At 39.6% G+C, this 23,515-nt stretch overlaps 1 pseudogene; it reads right to left on the reverse strand.

Annotated features, from left to right (window-relative positions):
- Positions 1-1,596: 1,596 nt before the first annotated feature.
- Positions 1,597-23,010, reverse strand: LOC149153470 (E3 ubiquitin-protein ligase ATL6-like; annotated as a pseudogene).
- Between the last annotated feature and the right edge of the window lie 505 nt (positions 23,011-23,515).

A 23,515-nucleotide genomic window follows, 5' to 3' on the forward strand; every position in this document is an offset into this window, starting at 1 on the left:
AGAAATAGTCCCCATTGCGTGAAGTTTTCTCCAAAGAATCTTTTGTCGAAGATGAGTTTTGTATGACCAAGTGTTATCGAAGAATAATGGTTTTATGTGGTTGAACCATAACTAAGGGTTTTTGGATGACCTGTAACCATGATGCATGAAGATACAAGGATAGAGATACCCTGTAATGCTTGTGATCCAAGTGTGATATTGACAGTGTGTGGCCAAGCAAATGGATTTCACTGGCAACGGTTTTGCATGGCTGACCCATAACTATGATGCATGAAGAGCTGAGGATAGAGATACCCTGTAATATTACTGGGCCAACTATGAAGTAGACAGTGTGTGGCAAACCAGATGGACTTCGTTGGAAAATGGTTTTGTGTGGTTGACCCATAACCATGATGAACAAAGAGTTGAGGATTGAGATACCCTGTAATGCTGGTGGGCCAACTATGAAGTCGATAGTGTGTGGCCAAGAAAATGGACTTCGTTGGGAAAGGGTTTTATGTGGTTGACCCATAACCATAATGAACGAGGGTTCGAGGGTAGAGATACTATGTAATGAACCTCAATATATCCGGTAGAGATATGGTGGCTTATCTTTGTAAATTTTCAAAGGACCCTTTGCAATAAGTGTATCAAGATATCCCAGTGCCTCTGTTATGCTTAATTGGAACACCCTTTCTAGGTAAGCCATATAAGCTAAAGTTGGCCCCCTTCATTTTCTGGTATTCTTGATGCTGGCATGAGCACACCATATGACTGCTCTATTTGTGCAACATTCAAGGGTATTTACATAGCATACCTGACCTTCTTTTTCAGAATGAATTGAAATTTCCATCTTCTCTCTAAATGGAAATAAAGATAGTTTCCCCACAGATCATCAAAGTGTTCACAGGGATACCAAATAGCCTAAATTGGAAAACAAGAATAAAAGCATCATGTTGAAAAAAGATATGTTCCCTTCTATTAATTGTGGTTGCCTCTAGAAACAATAATACTTTTGGGGAACCATTATATGAAGCCTTTTTATTTATAAAATACTTTCGTTACATTGGTGAAGAAATGTGAATCTCAAATCTGTGTTTCTTTTGATAGTCAAACATTAACATTTCTGCCACACGCTTTCCTTCATTTTCCTCAGTGCCTTGTTCAATGACTTGGTTGCCACTTTAGTCACCTAAACCATTAGAAAAATAGAGGCTACCGAACCACTAGTGAGCAATATCCAACGATTTGTTGAAATTTCATTCCAATCATGAGTTACATCATAGAGATCCTTTATTGTCATTCCAACAGACACAAACGCAAATTTTATTGGCATCATACCAATCCATGAAGCAAGGATATACTCCCCTATACTGACAAGAGTTACTGAAATAAGATAATTTAGCACGTTGAATGGAAGTAGTGGAACAAGCCCAAGAAGCTAAACGGTCTTGAAACCAGATCGTTGAACTGCTATAGCAACAACTTTAAAATGAGGATAGTCCGTCAAACAGAGCAGTCGTAGCAGTTGTAGCACCAGCAGTAGATCCAATTGAATCCGCAATAAATCCAATAGTCAGCCCAAACAGGTAGCGGAGGCAGGGTAAGTTTCCTGTACTAACCAGGTTTTAGCCATTGTGCCATGCAAATATACCATTCCGTGTCTAATTCATCTGACTCCTTGTGGATCCTCACCAGCCAATGTCTCGTGGAGTATGAGCGACGAAATTAATTTCCCTGATCGAAACCCAGCAAACTGAGTGCCGATTCTTGAGAATCAATGCTCTTGGGAGCCATGGGGGCCTCGCTTCGTCCACCACTGCCGCTAGCTCGTGCAATGATGCTATAGTCTTGGGGTGTTCGATGACTCCATAGTTGGTTCCCGTCGGATTCACGTCATCGGTAGCCAACGGACTTGTTCGACAGATAGGGCATGTTGTGTGAGAGAGGAGCCACATATCGATGCACTCTGGATTAAAAGTGTGGCTACACTTGGGCAGCAAGCAGAGCTGCTCTTTTTCCTCGAATTCGATGATAGAAACAACGCATTCCAACGTTTCTTTGGTTTGCGGCTTGAGGCCCTTCACAAGATCATAGCTAAACACTGGGAAGCGCTTTCGATGATGGATATGTCGAAACCATGGGTGCCTTCCTCCGGTAGTCGGGCCTGTGCATTGGCCCCCCTTTCACCTTGTCTTGAAGCCCTTAGGCTTGGTTCTTATCTAGCGCATCTGCGAAGGAAGAGGGAGAAAAAAACCCATCACGATAAACGTGGCCACAAGCACCATGAAAGTAATCACCATGGATGGGCTAAAGTGAGTGGTGTAGGGACACTGAGATCATTGTTGTTGTCGGGAGAGCTACTATTGTTATCGGTCAATAGCACGCCAGCGAATGGGGAAGCAAAACACAGAATATCAGACTTACCCTCTACGAACAAACCAAAACCTCCGCCATTAGCAACTGGGTCCTTGGAATGGTTCAACAAAGCTATCTGCTCTTCATTCTTTAGCCCAAAGAATCCACAAGATTAATAAAACTGAAATTCTGACGATTTCCTTACAGAACTCACGGCAGCTTGCTTTATATAAATTCAAAAATACATGTATCCGAGGCTCTGGTTCCAAATTGGCCTGACCCCCGGGGATTTGACAACTCCAACAACAGTGCGAGCAAGCGATAATTGTCAAAATATCTCAAGTACAATTTGAATAATTAAAAGAATTCCCCATAAATCCCTAGGGTCACCTCCATTAACAGTAGCAAGCATCAATAGGAGCTGCTCGTCCCTTGGTCTCAAAATGCAGAAAGCGAAGTTGTCGAAGGGGGCAAGGACGCCATGCCCCTTTCGAATGTATTGAAGTCTTGTAACATGGCCTCTATGGAAAAACTCGTTCACGTAGGTGGGCAGTTTCCATAATCCCGGCAATGCCAGAGGGGAGCACAGTACCAGCTAGGAGACCTTTGGTAGGATGTTTGCTCTCACTAAAACCTAGCTCTGATACCACTGATCTGAATGTTCGCGGTTAAGATCGAGAACCAACAAGAAGTAGAGAACCCTTCATGAGAACATCGCTAAAGAAAACCTTAATTGAATACATCCCAGAGAATAAGAAGAGAGAACAAAATGCACTATAAAACACCATTTCTTTATTAAGAGAGAAATGTTGTTACAACTACATTGTGCGGACCAATCCATTCTCTTACAAAAAGAGGCTCATTATTTATAACATTTTTTTACTTAAATTACCATGGGTAAATACCATGGGAGGATTTCCATTCGAATCATTACCATGGGTGGGAAAGTACCCTGGGTGGATTTCCATTCAGATCATAAAAGGTATCAACTTGTTTTGAGATGATAGAACCAATCTAAGCATGGTGTAGAAAAGAGGCTAGTGAGAAAACCATTCATCGCAATGGTTACTTCAGGAAGGATAAAAACACCAAGTGAAGGCTAACAAGAAGGATAAGGGAAATGTGATTGCAATGATAGAAACAAGGCAAGAGAAAATGAACATGCATAATAGTTATCACGAGGTAGAAATAATGATGGAATCCTCCTAGGGTATAGCTAGAAGATGACAAAAGAGAGGACAGGACACACCAATTCAAAGTCATGTCGGGTCAAAAGGATGGATTCTTATATGATAAAAAGGTGGAACATGAATAGCAATAAGGCAAAGAGGTGCTAAACTAGGGAATTTGTATGTAGGAAAGATCTATTTTGTAAGTTACAATGTGCAAACACAGAGTGGATAATGTTGTGCAACCTGAGAACTTTATACCTAAGGTGGAAATAGAATGGAAATGGTGGTAAATAATGCAATAGAAATGGTAGGTAAAGACTTACACCTACATTCTAGGTTCAAAAAAACGCCCCCTAGGGCTCATTGTAATAATGAAACCTTGATAATATACAAGATTTAAAACCAATGTGTTCCATAATATTGTAGAGAAATATCAACTAGTGAAGGAAATTTGATGACAAATAGGATCCTAGCCATAAATAACTAGCTTTGGTGAAAGCAAATGGACAATATGGGTAAGAAATTCCCACATGTGTGAGCCCCTAAGTGCTAGATATAGAGAAATTAAGCTAAAATGGAGCTCATTCGCTCATTTAGTTGTTTAGAGTAAAACTTGTGGAGAAAACGCCCCTTTTCCCCCAAAACTTATAATTGTGAACCCAGATTCTATAGGCCATCATTCTCCAATCTGCTTCTGTCAAGTAATTCTTCATACCTTTCACCGTCTCTCATAGTTAGAGTCTCTGGGAGCAACCATGATGAAGGTGGCCACCCTGAGAGGCAAAACTTGGGAGTGACTATCACCTTGTGGAAAATTTTGTGGGGGCGATGGCCTAGCTATTACTAATATCTACATAAGATGAAAATATTTTTGCAATTTGGTATGTTTCCTCGGGATGAAACTAATCCATATGTATTTATTTGTGTAGGTAAAGAGGAAATATGATTGAATGAAAGGAAATATAGCACCAAGACAATGATATGCGAGCCTTGGATCACACTCCTACTATATGTGCACTCAGGGATTATGGCCTTTTGAAGTTCTTCAAGACTTAAAGCATGAAGGGGTAAGTAATGGTCCTTAAAAAATTGGTTGAGATGTGGAATCCCCAATATCAACACTTTTTGGTAAAGGGATGGATTTTTCAACTAGAGGTGGAGGACATTGATTTCCTTACCTGATTGTCTAGTCGAGGTGCCCGACAGTGGTGGCCAATGGGAAAAGAACAACAGAGGAGAGTGTGGATGAGTATGTGGCTCAATAATGTGGTCCAAGATAACATGATGTCGATATAAAATTACCAATTAGGGAAGTAACTAACCTCATGGTATGCACAATCCTATTTACTATTACTTGGGTAGTAGGGTCCATGGGGTCTCACATAGCCTCCAAGGCTCATATGGATACAGAAATATGTTGTGTGAAACCAACCATCTTCAACTAGTTTGAGGGTTTGTTGGCCAACACAAAATATGAACAAACTTGTTGTTGGATGAATAAACAAATATAATTTGGCTAAGGAATCATTTTAGTTTCTTTCTTCCTGCAGCAGCTTCTATTGTTGAGACCGATGGTATTGTACTTTTATCCCATACCCTTATATCCTTGCATGATGTGATGGAAAAATTTGATGGGGATACTAGAAGAATGATATGCTCATGAATGGTTCAATAATGGGTTCTTCAAATGGTATAATGATCAAATTATAATTTTTGATGATTATGCATATGAAGGGACTAATTTTTTGAATGACTTGGTAACAAAATGTGTTTTTGGTCAGTTACCCTTACATCATCAAGGAAAAACCATTACGTAGGTTTGGCACAAAGCATTTGATGAGGAGGAGGGAGAGGAGAACAATGAGTTTTACAAGTTCAGTACAATGTGGATGGATTAAAATTGGGTATATAGCCATTTTATTGATGAGATATCTCCACACTTGCAGAGTCACACCATGGGTGTTCACTCTACGTGTCACTATGGCCTCCTTCAACATATAATACGTGCATCCTTATGCTACCACTAGCACAAAGAGGATTAGATTTCTTAGGATATTGTTTTTCGGATGATATATCAACATATGTATTGGCTTTTACGCTTGGGCATCATGCACCCAATTTTTACTTATGTACCCCAAAAATTTTATGATGTAAAAAACACTCTTTGGATATATATATATGTGTGTGTGTGTGTGTGTGTGTGTGTGTGTGTGTGTGTGTGATGGTGTCCACATGTACTTGTCATTTTTATGATGTATGCTTTATGTTCATAATGAATGTTTTTATACATGGTTGATTCACATGATGGTAAAAATGTGAATCTAAGACATAGTTAGCCAGTGAATCAACCAATGTGTTAGATTCTCGAGAAATGTGTATGTATTGAATTGTATAAAAAGATCATTCTAAGATATGTGCCCTCAAGTAATGATGAAAAAATGAAATATTCCTCACAAAATAAACACAATTCAATTAAGATATTAAGAGTTGTGAGTCAAGTTTAACAACCATGTGATGAATACCATAGGAAATAACCTTAGAAAAGAGCTCAAGTATGACACTATATTTAGCTATGTTGTTGGTTGCAGGGCTAAGACAAATGCCCCCTAAACTCACGAACTCATTAGTGGGTGAAAAGAGAACCAAAGCAGTGAAAGCTAGGTTCCAAGTATTATGGATGGAACCACCTACGAAGCTCACATATATCATAGAGATACTAGACATTTACCAATTAAGTCCCATGCATGAGTGAACACTCAAAACAATGGATACACACACAAAAGAAGAAAAGAAAAACACACCAAACTCGATTGTATATACAACATATACATGTGCAACATAGTTTACTAGGTCACATTGACTTGTGCCCACTGTTAGGCACAAACCAAGGATTCCTGCTTATGAACTCATGGATTGTTTTCAGCACTATATGACGCATCATGCTAGGGCCATGCCATAGAGATTTTAGTTTCCCGATTCCTAAACGTTGATGATTTCAGGGAAAACCTACATCCATATTTTTATCAGGAAAGTCCCAAGGACATAAATAATGAACGATCTTGTGAGTTAGTGTAGCTCCTTAACAAGGACTATCAAAACATATAAGGGGTGCAAGATACTCATCAATAGGATTATTTGGGATGGAAAATTCATTGGTAAGTTCAGTATTAGAAATCCAAGAATTAAATTGGTTTAAGGGTAGAATTCCCATGGATAGCCTGGAAAATTCCCCCTGGCTCGATTCAAGATTCAGTTTGTCAATCTCTACCGGTTCATATTTAGGGTGAATAGAGGCATAAAAGGCATAATATCCTAAGGATTAGCACTTAAATCCATGACCTCCAAGATGAATCACTGAGAATTAAACTCATCATCGAAGGAGTCACATAGAATAACCAGAGTGATGGTCCATGTGGGAAAAGAATCATGAAGAAGTTGTATATTGGGATGGAGTTACTAATTGGTGTCAGGAAATACTAACGGAAATGTCGAAGAGGCATCTCTTCCACTAAAGGCAATATATTCTCACCATACAAATAAACTTCCAAAGGAGAATGCACCACCCAAAGTTCAGGTGATTGATGGGATCCATTAGTGATGGAAGATACATGTGCATGAGAGCCACACAAATAGAAGAAACACCATTCAAGGGTATATGAAAGACACCAATAAGTGATGGGTTTTTAAACAGTCGTGCACTAACACTCTCATAAGATGGAGCTAGATTATGTCCAATAAATGCACAATAATGCCCATAGTGATATACTTAGTTGTTGGCATGCAATAATCAAGATAGTCAATTGTGATGATATTCCTTTGTGGGGAAAGAAAATAACACAAAATACCAATGACATGAAAGAATTAATAGCATAAATCCAACTATGACCAAGAAAAATATTATAATCCAATGGGGGTCACCAAATTTTGTATCAATGGAAATGCTTTTCCCCCTAGCTCGATGAAAAATGTTGGAAGAATGCCCTAAGGCACAAAAGTGTGAATGTAAAAGGGTTGAAGTGCAGTACTTGACTTAACAAGTGCTAGAGAACCAAGATCTTTCCAACATGACAAGGCCATAATGAAAGTGGAAGATCCTTCATCTGCAAGAGTGTAGCACACATCTTGACTAAAGATGTGCATCCAGATTTGAAAAGTGAATGAATGGGATAATATAAAATGAATGGAATCAATGTCAAACATGATAAAATTTGAATTTCAAGGATCAAACCCTCTTATAGCGGTCAACGAGGATCTTCGTTGTGTAGGACAACTCTATATAACCTCTAAGGCAAATAGAGCATAGGGAGCTTGGGCTAAGTCCTCAACATACCATAATGTTCAGAAGTCATCGCATTGGGATTATGTGTTGAATTTTAGAGAAATCCCTCAAGTAGGTGAAACATTGGCTCCAAAGGCTTATCTAACATGACAGGTCCATTAGGCACAGTGGGGATGATTATGTCCTTAGAAGAAGAAGTCAGCTATAGAGTCTCATAAGACTTATCTCTTATAGACAATTTAACTTGTTCATTTCACATAAGGATAGGTGTAGAACCTTCTTGAAAATTTTATCCTCCCATGCCTCGATACAAAGTTGGAGGAGGTTCTACAACCATTTGTTGAGGTTGAGCAAGGGGCATATGTGAAAAAATAGTCGGTTGTTATGTAGCAGCTGGTTGAACAAGTGGGTGATGAATCTCATCCATTACTGGGAACTCATGAGTCAAGTAATCCCCTTGACAAATCTTGCAAGGGAATTTTACCTTTTAACAACACTAATTGGTTCCTCCACATTAATTGGGTTTGGGTTGTTGAGTCTCTTGAACAATTTTAGAAGTGTTTTTCTGCATACTTTTCTTCTTTTTCCTGCCAAGTTGCTGAGGATTCCTTGGTCGCGTGTAATGCATTGTGTGAATATCGGTAATTTTCTGAGAGTCAGGCATAATTGCAGGGGTCTTTTAAGTAACAAATAATTTCTCCAATTGAGGAGCTAATTGGCTCATAACATTAGCAAAGATGGAACTAGTTTCACCATCAGAATGTGGTCCTAGTTTAGGTCATTATAGATAAATCAAAGGACAAGGAGCGTTATGGATAATATCATATAAAATTCCTAACCAAGAGCAGATAAAATTAAGATGTTAGGCACACAAAATGACCTACTCCTCACTAGCTTCCTTGGCCATAGAAATATCCTTGGAAATAGGTGGTAATAAGGATCAAGTAAATCAAAATTTGAGCAACTAGTTAGGAACCTTGGTCTTAATAAGTCACTTTCTATACCTCCACTTGTGGATATGATCAGAAATATGTATAAAGGTGTCATGCTTGAAGATAAAAAGGAGATTGGTTACAACCTCTTGCTACAAAGGTAAGTGAAAGTGGTTGAAGAATGTTCATTCCAAAGAAGTGTAGGCACTATAGTATGCCTTATCAACCTCGATATACCATTTCATAGCATCCATGTTTAGCGTTCTTTGGAAGAAGCACAACCTCATAGAATAAAACACTAAAGAATCATATGAACCCCATATATAATATGTGATGATATGCGTGGTCAGTTTTTACCCACCTTTGCTTCAAACTTGGGAATACTAGAAGGTAATTTCGTGGGATTTTGAGGCCAGCTAGGATCGTGGCATATGGGATCTGGAAAATCAAGATACTCTAGAAATGGAAGATATTTTTTATTGAATGAGTTTGAAGGTAGAGAAGGACCTGTGGATGGACATTGTGATCCCTTCATTGCAAAGTTTTCATTATATGAAGTTTGACCAAATGGTTGACCAAATCCTGAGTAGTGAGGCCCTAGAGTAGCCTTTGTGGTAAAAGGATGATTTCCCCCATGGGATTACCTTTAGAGACAAATGAATTATTGAAATCATGACTTCTAATGGGATTATACCCATCACTATAAGGAAGACCTTATGGTGCAAAAGCATCATCATAAGTGTGAAAACTCGTGGGAATAATGGAACTACCTGGGACATTTTCCCTAGGTAAATTAACCCCTTTGAAGGATAGAAAACCTCCATAGAATGGATTTCCTCCAAAAAAGAAAGTACCACAAGGATTAAAGGCTACGCCAAAAATAGTCACTTGCCCCTAAACATACCAACGACAAACGTAGATCCCCATGGAAAGTTCAGCGAAGATGAGTAACCCAAGGTAGGGATCACGAACACAGGGGTAGATGAACTTGGTGGAAACCACCTAGCTCACATATTTTGACTCAGGATCACCATAATTTTAAAAATTAACCTTGATACATGAAGTGGCACAAATAAATTTGGAAAACTTGTCAGGATTGTAGTAGCAACTAGTGGGATGCGCCATTGTGACAATAGAGGTGTACTCAAAATTGTTGTAGCGGGCCCCATCACATTGATTTGGTGGTAAAAAGGAAATCATAGAAGACACTCCCAATGTGGATGGTGATGAGGGACCTAGTCCCCCAAGGTAAAATCACCACTCTCACCAGAAATCAAATAAGATAATAAGGGAAAAGGATCTATAAAACAAAAACTCAACTATATAAGTATGAGGTAAAGAGGGTTAGTTAAAGGTGGTTTTATGTGTGGTGCCATAATTTTGCCTTCAACTTCAAGAGTGACCAGGTATTCCCCCCTAGAACCAATAGTATCCCCTTTGACTTGAGTTTGATCTAATCCCTTTGATAAAGAATTTATCTTATGTCTTCAAGGTCTTGGACCCTCATGTTTTGGAGAAGGTTTAGTAGTCTTCGAGAATGATAGAAATTTTTGGTCAACCACATTGAATATATGTTTATTATTTAAACAATTAAATTTAGAAATACCTATCGCTAATTAGACTCATACCAAATAGAATGCACTATAAATTCCTTAAGATATCCAATAGGAAAACCAACTAAAAGATGTACCTCCTGAAAGCAAAGATGCTTGAGGTGATCAATCCAACAAGTACCTTAGAGTAATGAAGGAATGGAGAATAAGTTACCTCAATCTCCCTATACCATCCTTGACCAGTGTAAGTGACCTTGATGAGGCTGATCATCACCCTTCAGGAGAAATGATATGGTGATTGGTATCTGCCTCAAGTACCATGGGGACTTCCCACCCATAGTCACCTAGGTAAGAGCCATAAACGATTGGCCACTATGGTTACCACTTCACAATAAATGACCAACGTGACATGAATGATTAGAACCATACACATAGGAAGAGTAACTAAACCCAAAACCTTCTGAGACATTGCTCAAATAAATATGTAAGCCTCTCAAAGAGATCCCCTTATAACATTCACAATTGAATGAACACTAGTAGCTTGAGAGTGGGTATGTCAATCCACAACTTCTCAATGTGACTATGTGCTCAACTCCTTTGTGAGAGGATATTTTCAAAAAGAATATGAAGTTAAAGTGGGTTTACAATCATCAGTAGAGCCAGTTTTAGTTTTATATCCTTGAAGAATGTCCTCTCCAAATCCTACTCCAAGTCTCTACAAACCTAGGCTAATGTCTAAGTGTTATAATTATAAACATCTAGTAAATTTTATTAATTGATCCAAGTGGATATTGGTGGCCACCCACCTATTCCACCTAGACCCCCCAGTCAGTTTCATATGTTTCCTTAATTGTAACACAATTTACTATTTTTGGCAGTTTTTCGGGTCCTGAACTTCCGGAGGGTTTTGAGGCCCTAAACGGTGTTTTTTTGGGAAAAAATGACAACTTCAATTGCAATCACATTGATAGTTGTAGTTCTCGGAGAGTTCTTTCCAACGAGGTATCATATGTGTCAAACGGAGATAATATGACCATGTTATGACCCTGGGAAGTTGGCTTCCCAACTAACCCCAACGGGTCCCATAAACTCTTGGTGTTACATCTCCTTGAGTTAGGGTTTTGGTTGTTTATGGTTTTCTCTTATTGTTCAATAATAAAAATTCCCTTGAGCCTCATTGTAACTCAGTTCAGAGGTATGTAGCCACCACATCTCTTCTCAGAGATAACCTACCATCACCCGAGCTAGTCTTATTTCCATTCTATTTGTAAGCATACTTCAGTATTTTTATATTAATGAAATGAAGTGTTATTTCTATTGCATCTTTGTATTTATGGTTATATCTGTAATTTTTTGCATTCCTGTTTAAATCTGGATCAGTGGTATTAGAGCGGTATGCTCTTTCTCTGTTTTTCTTTGCATGTCCCCAACGAGGTAGGGATATAAGGAGTTAGGGCTCAATCTAGTTGAACCTTTGCAAGATCAGCCTCTCAAATCCCGAAGACCTCCCATGGTGGATGAAAAGAAAGACGAGGGGGCAGGAGATCCTATCAAAATCTTACTCGAAGAAGCCCTCAAGTGACAAAGGAACGTGATGATGGACAACTTTTCCCAGATCCTTTAGTGGCTACCCAGGGGCAATGCATCTACTTCTAGCAGCTACTCTGGAAGCACCACACCATTTAAGATACAAGTTAATTTTGACATTCCCATATTTGAGGGTTAGATAGATGCAGATGTTGTAAATAAATGGTTAAATCTACTAGAAGGATACTTTTCTGTTCATGATTTTTCGAGCCAGGAAAAGATCGCTTTTTCACTTCTCAAAGTCGCCCCCCACGTCAAGGATTGGTGGGAAACCTACTGTGATCAGAAGGATGAAAGTACAATCTCATTGTTTTCAGCCACATCCACTTGGAATTCATTCTGGGATGACATCAAGGAGCAGTACTACCCTGTCGGAATATATGAGGATAGATACATAAACTAGACCACGCTGTGACAGGGAAGGGACCAAGACGTGCCGGAGTTTACCAATATTTTCCATACCCTTCACACAAAGTTGGGTATCAAGGATTCAGAGCGGCATTTATTACTAAAATACCTTGGCTACCTACACAGGTACATCCAGGATAAGAAGGAGTTTCTGGACATCTCCTCTCTTGACACAGCGTACCGATATGCTGTCAAGATCGAACAGAAGTTTAAACAAAAGAAGCGAGACTTTGGATCTGTGAATCCGAAGAACAAAGGACAAAGCCAAGGCAGGGTGAACAAAGACAACCTGTCAAAGCTGCAAGAAAATAACACCACCATGAAGTCAAAGAAGGACACAGGAAAGTGGTGTGAGTTCCATAAGAGCGCCACTCACAACCCAAGTGAGTGTCAGACCAAGTAATCGCTGGTGGCCGAGTTGAAGGCTTCAGAATCAGATGCATTTTCCGACCCTAAGTTAGAACCCGACAAGAGGAATGACAAAGGGAAGCAATTGATGCGGAGCCCAGCGCCACTATTGCCATTGCCAAGATCCAGAATAATGAGCCTGATGATCCAGAGGAGGGGGAGCGTCTTTTCCACTCACAAATGTGGGTGAAGGTTTTGTTGTTGCAATTCATTGTCGATAGTGGCAGCCAAAAGAACCTCATTTCAGTAGAGGTCGTGAAGCGTCTAGGCCTACTGACCATACCACACCTGCATTCATACAGCATCGGGTGGCTTCACTAAGGACGAGACCTCCGAGTCAACCAATAGTGCCACCTTCCCTACAACATCAAGCCCTTCACAGATGAGTTATTGTGTGATGTTTCTCCTCTCAACATTTGTGATGTATTATTAGGACAACCATACTTGTGGAAGTGACATTATGTACATGCGTCTAGACCTCGCTCTATGATTATGTCTTTGGGCAATACGTTATACAAGATACCAGAGATAGCCCCACCTACTACGACCTCTTTGATCTCTACCAAGAAATGTTGTAAGATGATCTCCAAGACTAGGAAATTTATTTTCTTTCTAGTTAACTCTCAAAGTAAGGGGAAGATCGTAGCCACATCCATGGCCCCTGGGAAGGGTTTCTCCACGCAAAAAAAGCAGGTGGATATGGTCATGAAAGAATACATGGACATCTCCTCCTCACCCACAGGGGTATCGTTGCACTGTCAGGTGAAGCATTTGTTCGATCTGACTCTTGGAGCACCTCTACCCAACGATTTGATATATCGTCACTCCATTGTGGAAAGTGCCAAGTACAAGCAGTGAAATGATCAACATTGGATTGCACACAAGTTTCGGGTGGGCGACAAATTCTGGTTGCATTTACAGAAAGAATGCCTTACAAGAACCAATTGGAAACTCAGACCACTCCGATATGGTCCTTACACCATTACCAAGGATATGGGAAACAATGCTTTGGAGTAGAGAATTCCTCCATTCCTTAGCTTTCGCCGAGTGTTCAATGTGTACTGCCCTCAACCATGCTTCCCACCATTACTGGACACGTCAGAGATTGCAGAACATCTCACCAGGGACCAGGTTGAACAGAATTTCCTCACCTCATGAAGACTCTACACACAGTGGAGACCATTGCTTCCTAGTGGGGGGAGGAATGATCTAGGTGGATATTGGTGGCCACCCACCTTTTCCACCTAGACCACCCAGTGAGTTTCATATGTTTCCCTAATTGTAGCATAATTTACTATTTTTGGCAGTTTTTCTAGTCCTGAACTTCCAGAGTCGTTTTGAGGCCCTAAGCGACATTTTTTTTGGGAAAAATGACAATTACAATTGCAATAACATTAGCAATTGTAGTCCTCGGAGAGATGTTTCCAACAAGGTATCGTATGCGTCAAACGAAGATAATATGACCAAGTTATGACCCCAGGAAGTTGGTTGCCCAACTAACCCCAATGAGGCCCATAAACCCTTGGTGTTACATCTCCTCAGGTTAGGGTTTTGGTTGTTTAGGGTTTTCTCTTATTGTTCAATAATAAAAAGGCCCTTGAGCCACATTGTAACTCAGTTCAGAGGCATGTATCTGTTGGAAATAATACTGAGAGGGGTGGTGAATCAGTATTATCAAGTCACTTATTTTCTTTTTCAAACCCAGATCATATACGCTACTTCAGTTAGATAAAACCGTGTATATACGCAACTACAGAGAAGGAAACCCGCGTATGCAATGCAGACTTATAATTTAATTTATCTTACTGATGTTGATCATTAATCTATGTATTAGGATCAAATAAACAGTAACCAGAAATAGTAAAACAGATCTGAAGACAATCACACACACAAGAACACAAGATATAAGGTGGAAACCCAATGTGGGTGAAAACCACCTGCTGCAATTCGTCTCTATCTTCTTTTAATTAGAAACTTATTTTTACAATGTACTGGTGCAGTCCTTTACCAGTACGCAGGCTGCAACCTGCAGAGAGCTACAACCCTCTCTCGTTCTCCAGCTTCTCCTGGAAGGGAGCTACAACCCCCTTAGCTCTTGCACTAGCCAAGATACTAGTACGTAGGTGCTGGCCTACAAAAGGCTACAACCTTCTCTTTCTTCCAGGGACCACGTTTCATAAATTTTCAGACTGGATCCATGAACATCAATCAATCATCAAGAATTTCTGCATCAAACAATCTCCTTTTCACCAATTAGAACTGAATCAAGTAGATACTTCTCTGACAGTTGTACCCAAAACACAGTAACAGTAACCACACACCAAATTCTGAACCCAGAACACTGCAGCAATAAACAGAAGCAGCTAGATCACAACTCAAAAGATATACACTACTTCAATAACCTGAAACATGTGTGCATACACTTCTGTGTTTGGACCAACCTGCGTATACGTTGTTTGTATTCATTGAAACAGCGTGTATACGCGCCTTCGCTTTGTTGAACCTACGTACAAATCTATAAAGGATAATTCACTCTTTAAAATATTCAGACACTAATTAACCCAGATTATCAGATTTATAGATCAAGCATGCGCCACATATAACAGATCAAAATCATACAAAGATACTATCATTCAAGCCTTAAGATTATGACCCATCAATAGAAATTATCCTTTTTTTTGTGCTAAGGTTCCTCCTTCATTCAGATCCAGATCTGCACCATAACCCCAATCACCAATATTTCAGATCTAGCACTTATTAGATATTCAATTAATTCATATGATCCTTTGCCAAATGATCTCCTTCCTCTTTTATAGTCTTATGCCTTTCACAATACCACGGTCCAAAACCATAATAAAACAATACCATGGACCCAATACTTGGGATCAACACTTCTGACGAGATACCATGGTCCAAAACCATAGGTTCAAATACCAAGGACTAACTACCACGGACCAAAAGTAAGTTCTCCAACATATACGTGCTTTTCCTTGCGTGAAAGTGCGTGTATATGCATACGCGCCTTTGTAACGTCTAACCCGCGTGTATACGCGCCTTCGTCTAGGTGAACCTGCGTATATATCTTTTTCCTTCATTCTAAGAGCCTGTACTGAGATCTGTCACCAAAGTGAGTTGCCATCAAGGACAACACCTGTGCCATAGCTCTAAATCAGTGCCATAATGCCAACAGTATCCACCACATCTCTTCTCAGAGATAAGCTACCATCGCCCGAGCTAGTCCTATTTCCATTCTATTTGTAAGCATACTTCAGTATTTTTCTATTAATGAAATGAAGTGTTATTGTTGTTGCATCTCTATATTCATGGCTATATTTGTAATTTTTTGCATTCCTCTTTAAATCCAGATCATTAACACTTTATTTTAGTTTGTTGATTACTTAGTAGTATGGAGTGCAACTGATACAATGTGAAAAGAGACTCAATACCAATCCCAAAATGCAACTATATGACAAATGAAATATCATTTCCAAATTGATGAAAACTAGCTAAGAAAGCATAATAATGTCTTTCTTTTTCCAAGTGACAAAAAAACCTCACATTCAGTCTCAATAATTAAAAAGTCACAGGTTTTTCCACAAATATTAAAAAGTCTCAATAATGTTTTTGATACTCTTCCAAATTTTGAAAACTAACTAATTCACTAAACAACTTATAACACAAAGATAAACACTCTTAAACAATGCCAAAGAAAGAGCATCAACAAGCACTCGAAAGCTCAAAACTAAGGCTTTGCAAACATGAACTATGGCTTATTACACTTGGACAAACAACAAGCTCTGACTCAAAGAAAGTTTCAATTTGCAACTTACAATGACCTACATGGGAAAACAATCCAATCACTAAACAAAGGAAACAAGACTTTAGAGGTGCCACAATTTAGATTTCTTCATGACCCAAACAAGCAAACATATCACACATACTCACTAGACCACCCATATGATGTTTTCAATGTCATAAAATCAAAAGAAACACTAATCGTTGCTAGAAGAAATTGATCCAAAAACACAAACTTGAAACCATGAACCAAAGTTGCAAAAATGTGAGAAATATCACAAATAAAAGGACAACTAAAATAGATATGAACCAAAACTTATCTAACATGGGCAAAGGATGAGAGATCTAAAGTCCTCTCAGTAGAGCTTGCAGCAAACTCTGCAAAAAATTTAATCAATGAGGAGACATCACTCCCCAGGAGTTCATACATTGAATACCCAATCTCTACAAGCATCACTAACAGGAGCAAGTACCAATTATATAAGTCACTTTGTAAACCACGTGTAGGGATAAAATTCCCCCCAAGGCCAAAAATTGAAAGATAAATAACTCAAGTATAACCAAAATCAATCAAATTGATATTTTGAGAGGCCCAAATAAGGTCGAAAACAAGAAAGAAAGACTCGACAACACCAGGGAAAGCTCCCCAACATTGTCGCCAAGTCTGTTAGCTAAAATTTCACTCATAATCTAAGGATTTATTGCTCCATGGAGCTTGCCTCCAGATACGTCATACAATGTGTGAATACCCACACTCAATACCAAGTAGCTATACTACCACCATCCACATACACAAAAGAGACAAAAAAAGAAAGAGATTGTACGTTAACCCTCATGGATTGGTGTAGATTATGTAGGTCCTTTGTTGGAGAAGACCTTGCTCCTATCTAGAGATCTCGCTCCAATTACTAGACCTGAGATCCTACACACATGCACAAACATATAATGACAATGCTTGCCTTCGTGGGAGGTATTTTAGCTTAGCAAATGAACTCAATACATAAACATGATTAAGCATTGCATATCATAAACAAGACATTAGAAGGGCAAGAATTTTCATTCATATAAGTATAAGAAGTACAAGGCACAATATACCTTCGTAATAATATGATATCATCTCCACTCCTTAGCACTATCCTTCCCTTGACTTACATGAATACTAGGCTCATCTCACATGCAAGAGAATTTTTGGCATAAATCCATTAACATCGTTAATCTATTCTATCTTTCTCATTTTATTTTCCCCTTGACAAAGTTTAATTATATAGTATTTTTCTGTACTGAGTTCTGTCACCAAAGTGAGTTTCCATCAAGGACAACACCTGTGCCATAGCTCTAAATCAGTGCCATAATGCCAACAATCTCCCCCTTTGGACTTGATGGCAACCCCAAGATCCTCAAAGTCATTCTCCCCCTTTGTCATCAAGGGCAAAGGGTTGTGCTCCCCCGGAGTACATGCTGAAATCGCTGCCTTGCTGTGCTGACCATGCTCCCCCTGACTGTAGGCAAGATATGCAAAAAGATGTTCTTCAAGAAGAACCATGACTTATACATCATAAAAGACCTTCCTATCACCAAAAGACTTAATACACACATCCATCACCCAACCAAGTGGGGATACATCATAAATTTACATATGACAACCAAGTACATTACATCTTCATCCCAGGCATAGTGGGGAAACCAAAATAGGCTGTTACATGACCTTGACACCATAAAAGAGATACATGACATAGAGACAAAATATCTAGACAAGACTTATGAAAGTCACCAATAACTTATATCAGCATCATCTGTCAATCATCATTCAGATCAACAACCATGATTTCCTTCTGTTCTCCCTCTGCATTTGTTCCACCTGAAACCAACAACAGCTGTGAACTAGAACCAAAAGTTTCTAAGATAATGCCAACAATGCATCATTAGAAGTTTATCTGCTCCCCCTGAACCTGTGCCAGATGGTCTCTGTCAGACCCATATCAGACTATCTTCAACCAAAGCTTGTCCCTACTGATATCCATCAAGCCTCCATATACGCGACTATCTCTGCACAAACCGACGTATGTACGCGGATCCTCCTCAGGTAACTCGCGTACACTCATTTTTCTCTGAAGCAGACAAATTTTAACAGCAAGATGATGCATCAACTACTCCCAGCTTCTGTCTGAGGTATTCAAAGGTTTCCCTGGGCAGTGGTTTGGTGAGTATATCAGCAACTTGTTCCTTAGAGGGAACATACTCTAGCTTGACCTTTTGTTCCAGCACTTGTTCCCGCAGAAAATGATATTTGATAGGTATGTGCTTGGTCTTTGAATGCATGACTGGGTTCTTTGAAATGCTGATTGCACTTGTATTATCACATAAGATGGAGATAGGTGGTGTACAAGTGATTTGAAAATCCCGCAAGGTTTGCATCATCCAAAGGAGTTGAGTGCAGCAAGATGCAGCAGCCACATATTCCGCTTCAGCTGTAGATAAAGCAATCGAGCTCTATTTCTTGCTGAACCAAGATACTAATCTGGAACCCATAAAGAATGCACCACCACTTGTGCTCTTTCTGTCATCCACGCTTCCAGCCCAATCTGCATCTGTATAAGCATGAAGAGTGAGATCTGTATCTCTAGGATACCATAAGCCATAGTTTTGAGTTCCTTGAAGATACTTGAAAATTCTCTTCACTACCTAAGATGAGTTTCCTTTGGGTTTGCCTGAAATCTTCCAACGATTCCCACTGCATGCATGATGTCTGGTCGGGTACCTGTCAAATAAAGTAGACTTCCAATCATGGATCTATAGGTTGGTTGATGCACTGCTGCTGATTCATCATTTGCACTGAGGCTGCATCCTGTAACCATAGGGGTACATACTGGTTTTGCATCTTCCATGCCATATTTTTTCAAGATTTGCTTGAGATACTTGGTTTGAGACAAAAAGATACCGCCTTCATTTTGTTGGATTTTCAATCCAAGAAAATATGTCATTTCTCCAAGCAAAGAAATTTCGAATTCTTTCTGCATCACCAAGGAAAAGCTTTGACTCATAGCTTCTTCATTGCTGCCAAAGATAATGTCATCTACATACACAACAAGTATTAGCAATTTGTCATTTTCAATTTTTATATAAAGATTGCTATCTACTGATCCTTTTGAAAAACCTTGTTGATGAAGATATTTGTCCAAACGGTAGTACCAAGCCCTTGGAGCCTGTTTAAGACCATAGAGAGCCTTTTTTAGTCTGCATACAAGATTTGGATCATTCCCAAGAATGAAACCATCTAGTTGCCCAATGTACACTTCTTCTAAGTCTCCATTCAGAAAGGTTGATTTCATGTCCATTTGAAATAATTTGAACTTCTGAAAGCTAGAGAGAGCAAGGAACATTCTGATGGCCTCAAGTCTAGCAACTGGAGCAAAAGTTTCTTCAAAGTCTATTCATTCTTGTTGAGCATACCCTTTACAGACAAGTTTGGCCTTGTTTCTAATCACTTCCCCATTTTCATTCAACTTGTTTTTGAAGATCCATTTTGTCCCTATGACATTCTTATCTTTTGGTCTAGGAACCAACTCCCAAGTGTTATTCTTTTCGATCTGCTCAAGTTCTTCATCCATTGCCTTGACCCAACATTCATCCTTGCATGCCTCTTTTACATTTTGTGGTTCAGTGGAGGAGAGCAAGGCCCAATAGCTTGAGGCTTCTGCAATTGTTCTTCTTGTTTGTATACCTGCCTCTTTCTGCCCCAAAATTTGAGATTCTGGATGATTCTTCTGAACGTACCTGGATGGAGTCTTCTCTTCTATTCTTATATGTTCTTCTGGTGCCTCTTGAGCTTCTTCTTCATAACAGTTCTTATTTGATGTTGAAGGATAGTCCTCATCATCTTCGAAATCTTCGGAATTAACTTGCCTAGGAATGTTTCCTTCTTCATCAACCACTACATCAATGCTGTCAACAATTCTTCCAAGTCTTTTGTTGTAACGCTTATATTCTTTGCTGTGAGGAGAATAACGAAGGAGAATGCCTTCATCTGCTCTAGGTTCAAACTTGCCAAGATTTTCATCATTATTTATAATATAGCATTTGCTTCCAAAAATTTTGAAATATTTTACCGAAGGAGTCTCACCATACCAGAGCTCATGAGGAGTTTGAGTGCTGTTCACCCGGACATTTGTCTTGTTGAGAATAACAACTGCAGCAAATGCGACTTCACCCTAGAAAGTTGCGGGAGTTCCAGACTCATCAAGCATTGCACGAGCCATTTGTTGAACCGTTCTGTTCATCCTTTCCACTACTCCATTTTGCTGAGGAGTCCTAGCTGTAGAGAATTCCCTTCTTATTCCATGTTCTTCACAAAAATTGAAAATTTCATTCGAGGTAAATTCTCCTCGATCAGACCTGAGGCATTTGATTCTGAGATCTGATTCATTCTCCACCAAGGCTTTGAATGATTTGAATTTTTCAAAGGCTTCGTCTTTGTGCTTCATAAGTCCTATCCAACACATCTTGGAATAGTCATCAATGAATAATATAAAGTATTCTTCTCCTCGAGGTGACATTTTCCTAGTTGGTCCACATACATCAGTATGGACAAGTTCAAGCGGCCTGCTGGTTGATCCTTCCTTCTCAGGGAAGTTAGTTCTGGTTTGCTTACCAAACTGACATGATTTGCATATTGTATTGTCTGGGATTCTGATGTCTGGAAGACCACGAACTGCCGGGTATTTGCATGCTTTCCTTATCTGTGAGAAACTAAGATGCCCCAATCTTTTGTACCATAGCCAGTGTTCATCATTCTTGCTCATATAGCATTGATGCTGTCCTTCTTTGAATATGTATAAATTATTTGGAGTCCTTGCGCCTTTGATCACTATTTTTCCTGTATCAAGATCATGAACACTACATCCATTTGATCGAAATATTACCTCAGTTCCTCGATCACACATCTGGCTGAGACTTAATAGATTATGCTTTAAGCCATCAACATACATGACATTTCCAGCTTTGACCCTTTCTTTCAACTGAACAGAACCTTTACCTTTTATGAGAGCAGGGGTGTCATTTCCAAAAGAAACCTTCTTCTCCTTCTCTAAGGCACTATATGAGTGAAGTTTTTCTTTATCACCTGTCATATGTTTCGAACATCCACTGTTGATGTACCATTGATTTTCTTGCCCTTCCGCATATAAGGCTATACCACATCTTTCTGGTTGGGGTTCTTTGGTTCTCCATGATTTGGCACTTGAGGCTTGCTCCTTCTGAGTTGTCTGTCAAAACCTGCTCCTGCATTCAGAATCTTCATGACCGAAATTGTTACAAATAGAACATTTTATTTCATTTTCAAGAGCAGAGAAGTTGTTGTAGGTCCTTTTCATGATCCCAGTCATATTCTTCTGTTTATGAGCTTCTCTACTCATGATTGTCTTATAGGCAACACATTGAGCTACTTTGTGACCAAAGTTATGACATGAAAAACATTGGCCATTGAAGAACCTCTTGTGATTATCAAATCTACCAGCCAAATGATTGTAGTTCCTATTGACATCCATTCTTGAGGCAAATTGAGAAGGTTTTACCTGTGGCTGGTTGTAGCTTCTGTCTATCCTTAAAGTAGATTGCCCTCGATTTACCTAGTAGTCTTTCTTCATTCTTGAGGTAAATTGTCCCTGATTTACCTGGTGATTTCCATTGGGTCTTTGTTCACTTCTCCTTGCAGCATCAAGATAAATCTTGGAGCTAGATGGTTTCCGTGCTTGAGTTGTTTCTCCATTATATCCCAGACCTGTCTTGATTAGTGGAGAGTGCTGCACTTTGATAATCTCATTTAACGTGTCAGATACTTGAACAAATCTAAGATTAAGAGCTTTTGTTTTCTCAATCTCTTTTCTATAGTCTCGGGGTGTTCGATGACTCCATAGTTGGTTCCCGTCGGGTTCACGTCATCGGTAGCCAACGGACTTGTTCGACAGATAGGGCATGTTGTGTGAGAGAGGAGCCACATATCGATGCACTCTGGATTAAAAGTGTGGCTACACTTGGGCAGCAAGCAGAGCTGCTCTTTTTCCTCGAATTCAATGATAGAAACAACGAATTCCAACGTTTCTTTGGTTTGCAGCTTGAGGCCCTTCACAAGATCATAGCTAAACACTAGGAAGCACTTTCGATGATGGATATGTATGGGTGCCTTCCTCCGGTATTCAGGCCTGTGCATTGGGCCCCCTTTCCCCTTGTCTTGAAGCCCTTAGGCTTGGTTCTTATCTAGCACATCTGCGAAGGAAGAGGGAGAAAAAACCCATCACGATAAACGTGGCCACAAGCACCATGAAAATAATCACCATGGATGGGCTAAAGTGAGTGGTGTAGGGGACACTGAGATCATTGTTGTTTTCGGGAGAGCTACTATTGTTATCGGTCAATAGCACGCCAGCGAATGGGGAAGCAAAACACAGAATATCAGACTTACCCTCTACGAACAAACCAAAACCTCCGCCATTAGCAACTGGGTCCTTGGAATGGTTCAACAAAGTTAATCATCTGCTCTTCATTCTTTAGCCCAAAGAATCCACACAATTAATAAAACTTAAATTCTGACGATTTCCTTACGGAACTCACGACAGCTTGCTTTATATAAATTCAAAAATACATGTATCGGAGGCTCTGGTTCCAAATTGGCCTGACCCCCGGGGATTTGACAACCCCAACAACAGTGCAAGCAAGCGATAATTGTCAAAATATCTCAAGTACAATTTGAATAATTAAAAGATTTCCCCATAAATCCCTAGGGTCACCTCCATTAATAGCAAGCATCAATGGGAGCAGCTCGTCCCTTGGTCTCAAAATGTAGAAAGTGAAGTTGTCAAAGGGGGAAAGGACACCATGCCCCTTTCGAATGTATTGAAGTCTTGTAACATGGCCTCTATGGAAAAACTCGTTCACGTAGGTGGGCAGTTTCCATAATCCTGGCAATGCAAGAGGGGGAGCACAGTACTAGCTAGGAGACCTTTGGTAGGATGTTTGCCCTCACTAAACCTAGCTCGGATACCACTGATC

Source organism: Pinus tabuliformis, chromosome 9 (genome assembly GCF_031772625.1).
Source record: "Pinus tabuliformis cultivar Carrire ecotype Pingquan chromosome 9, CPIR1, whole genome shotgun sequence".
NCBI classification, from domain to species: domain Eukaryota; kingdom Viridiplantae; phylum Streptophyta; class Pinopsida; order Pinales; family Pinaceae; genus Pinus; species Pinus tabuliformis.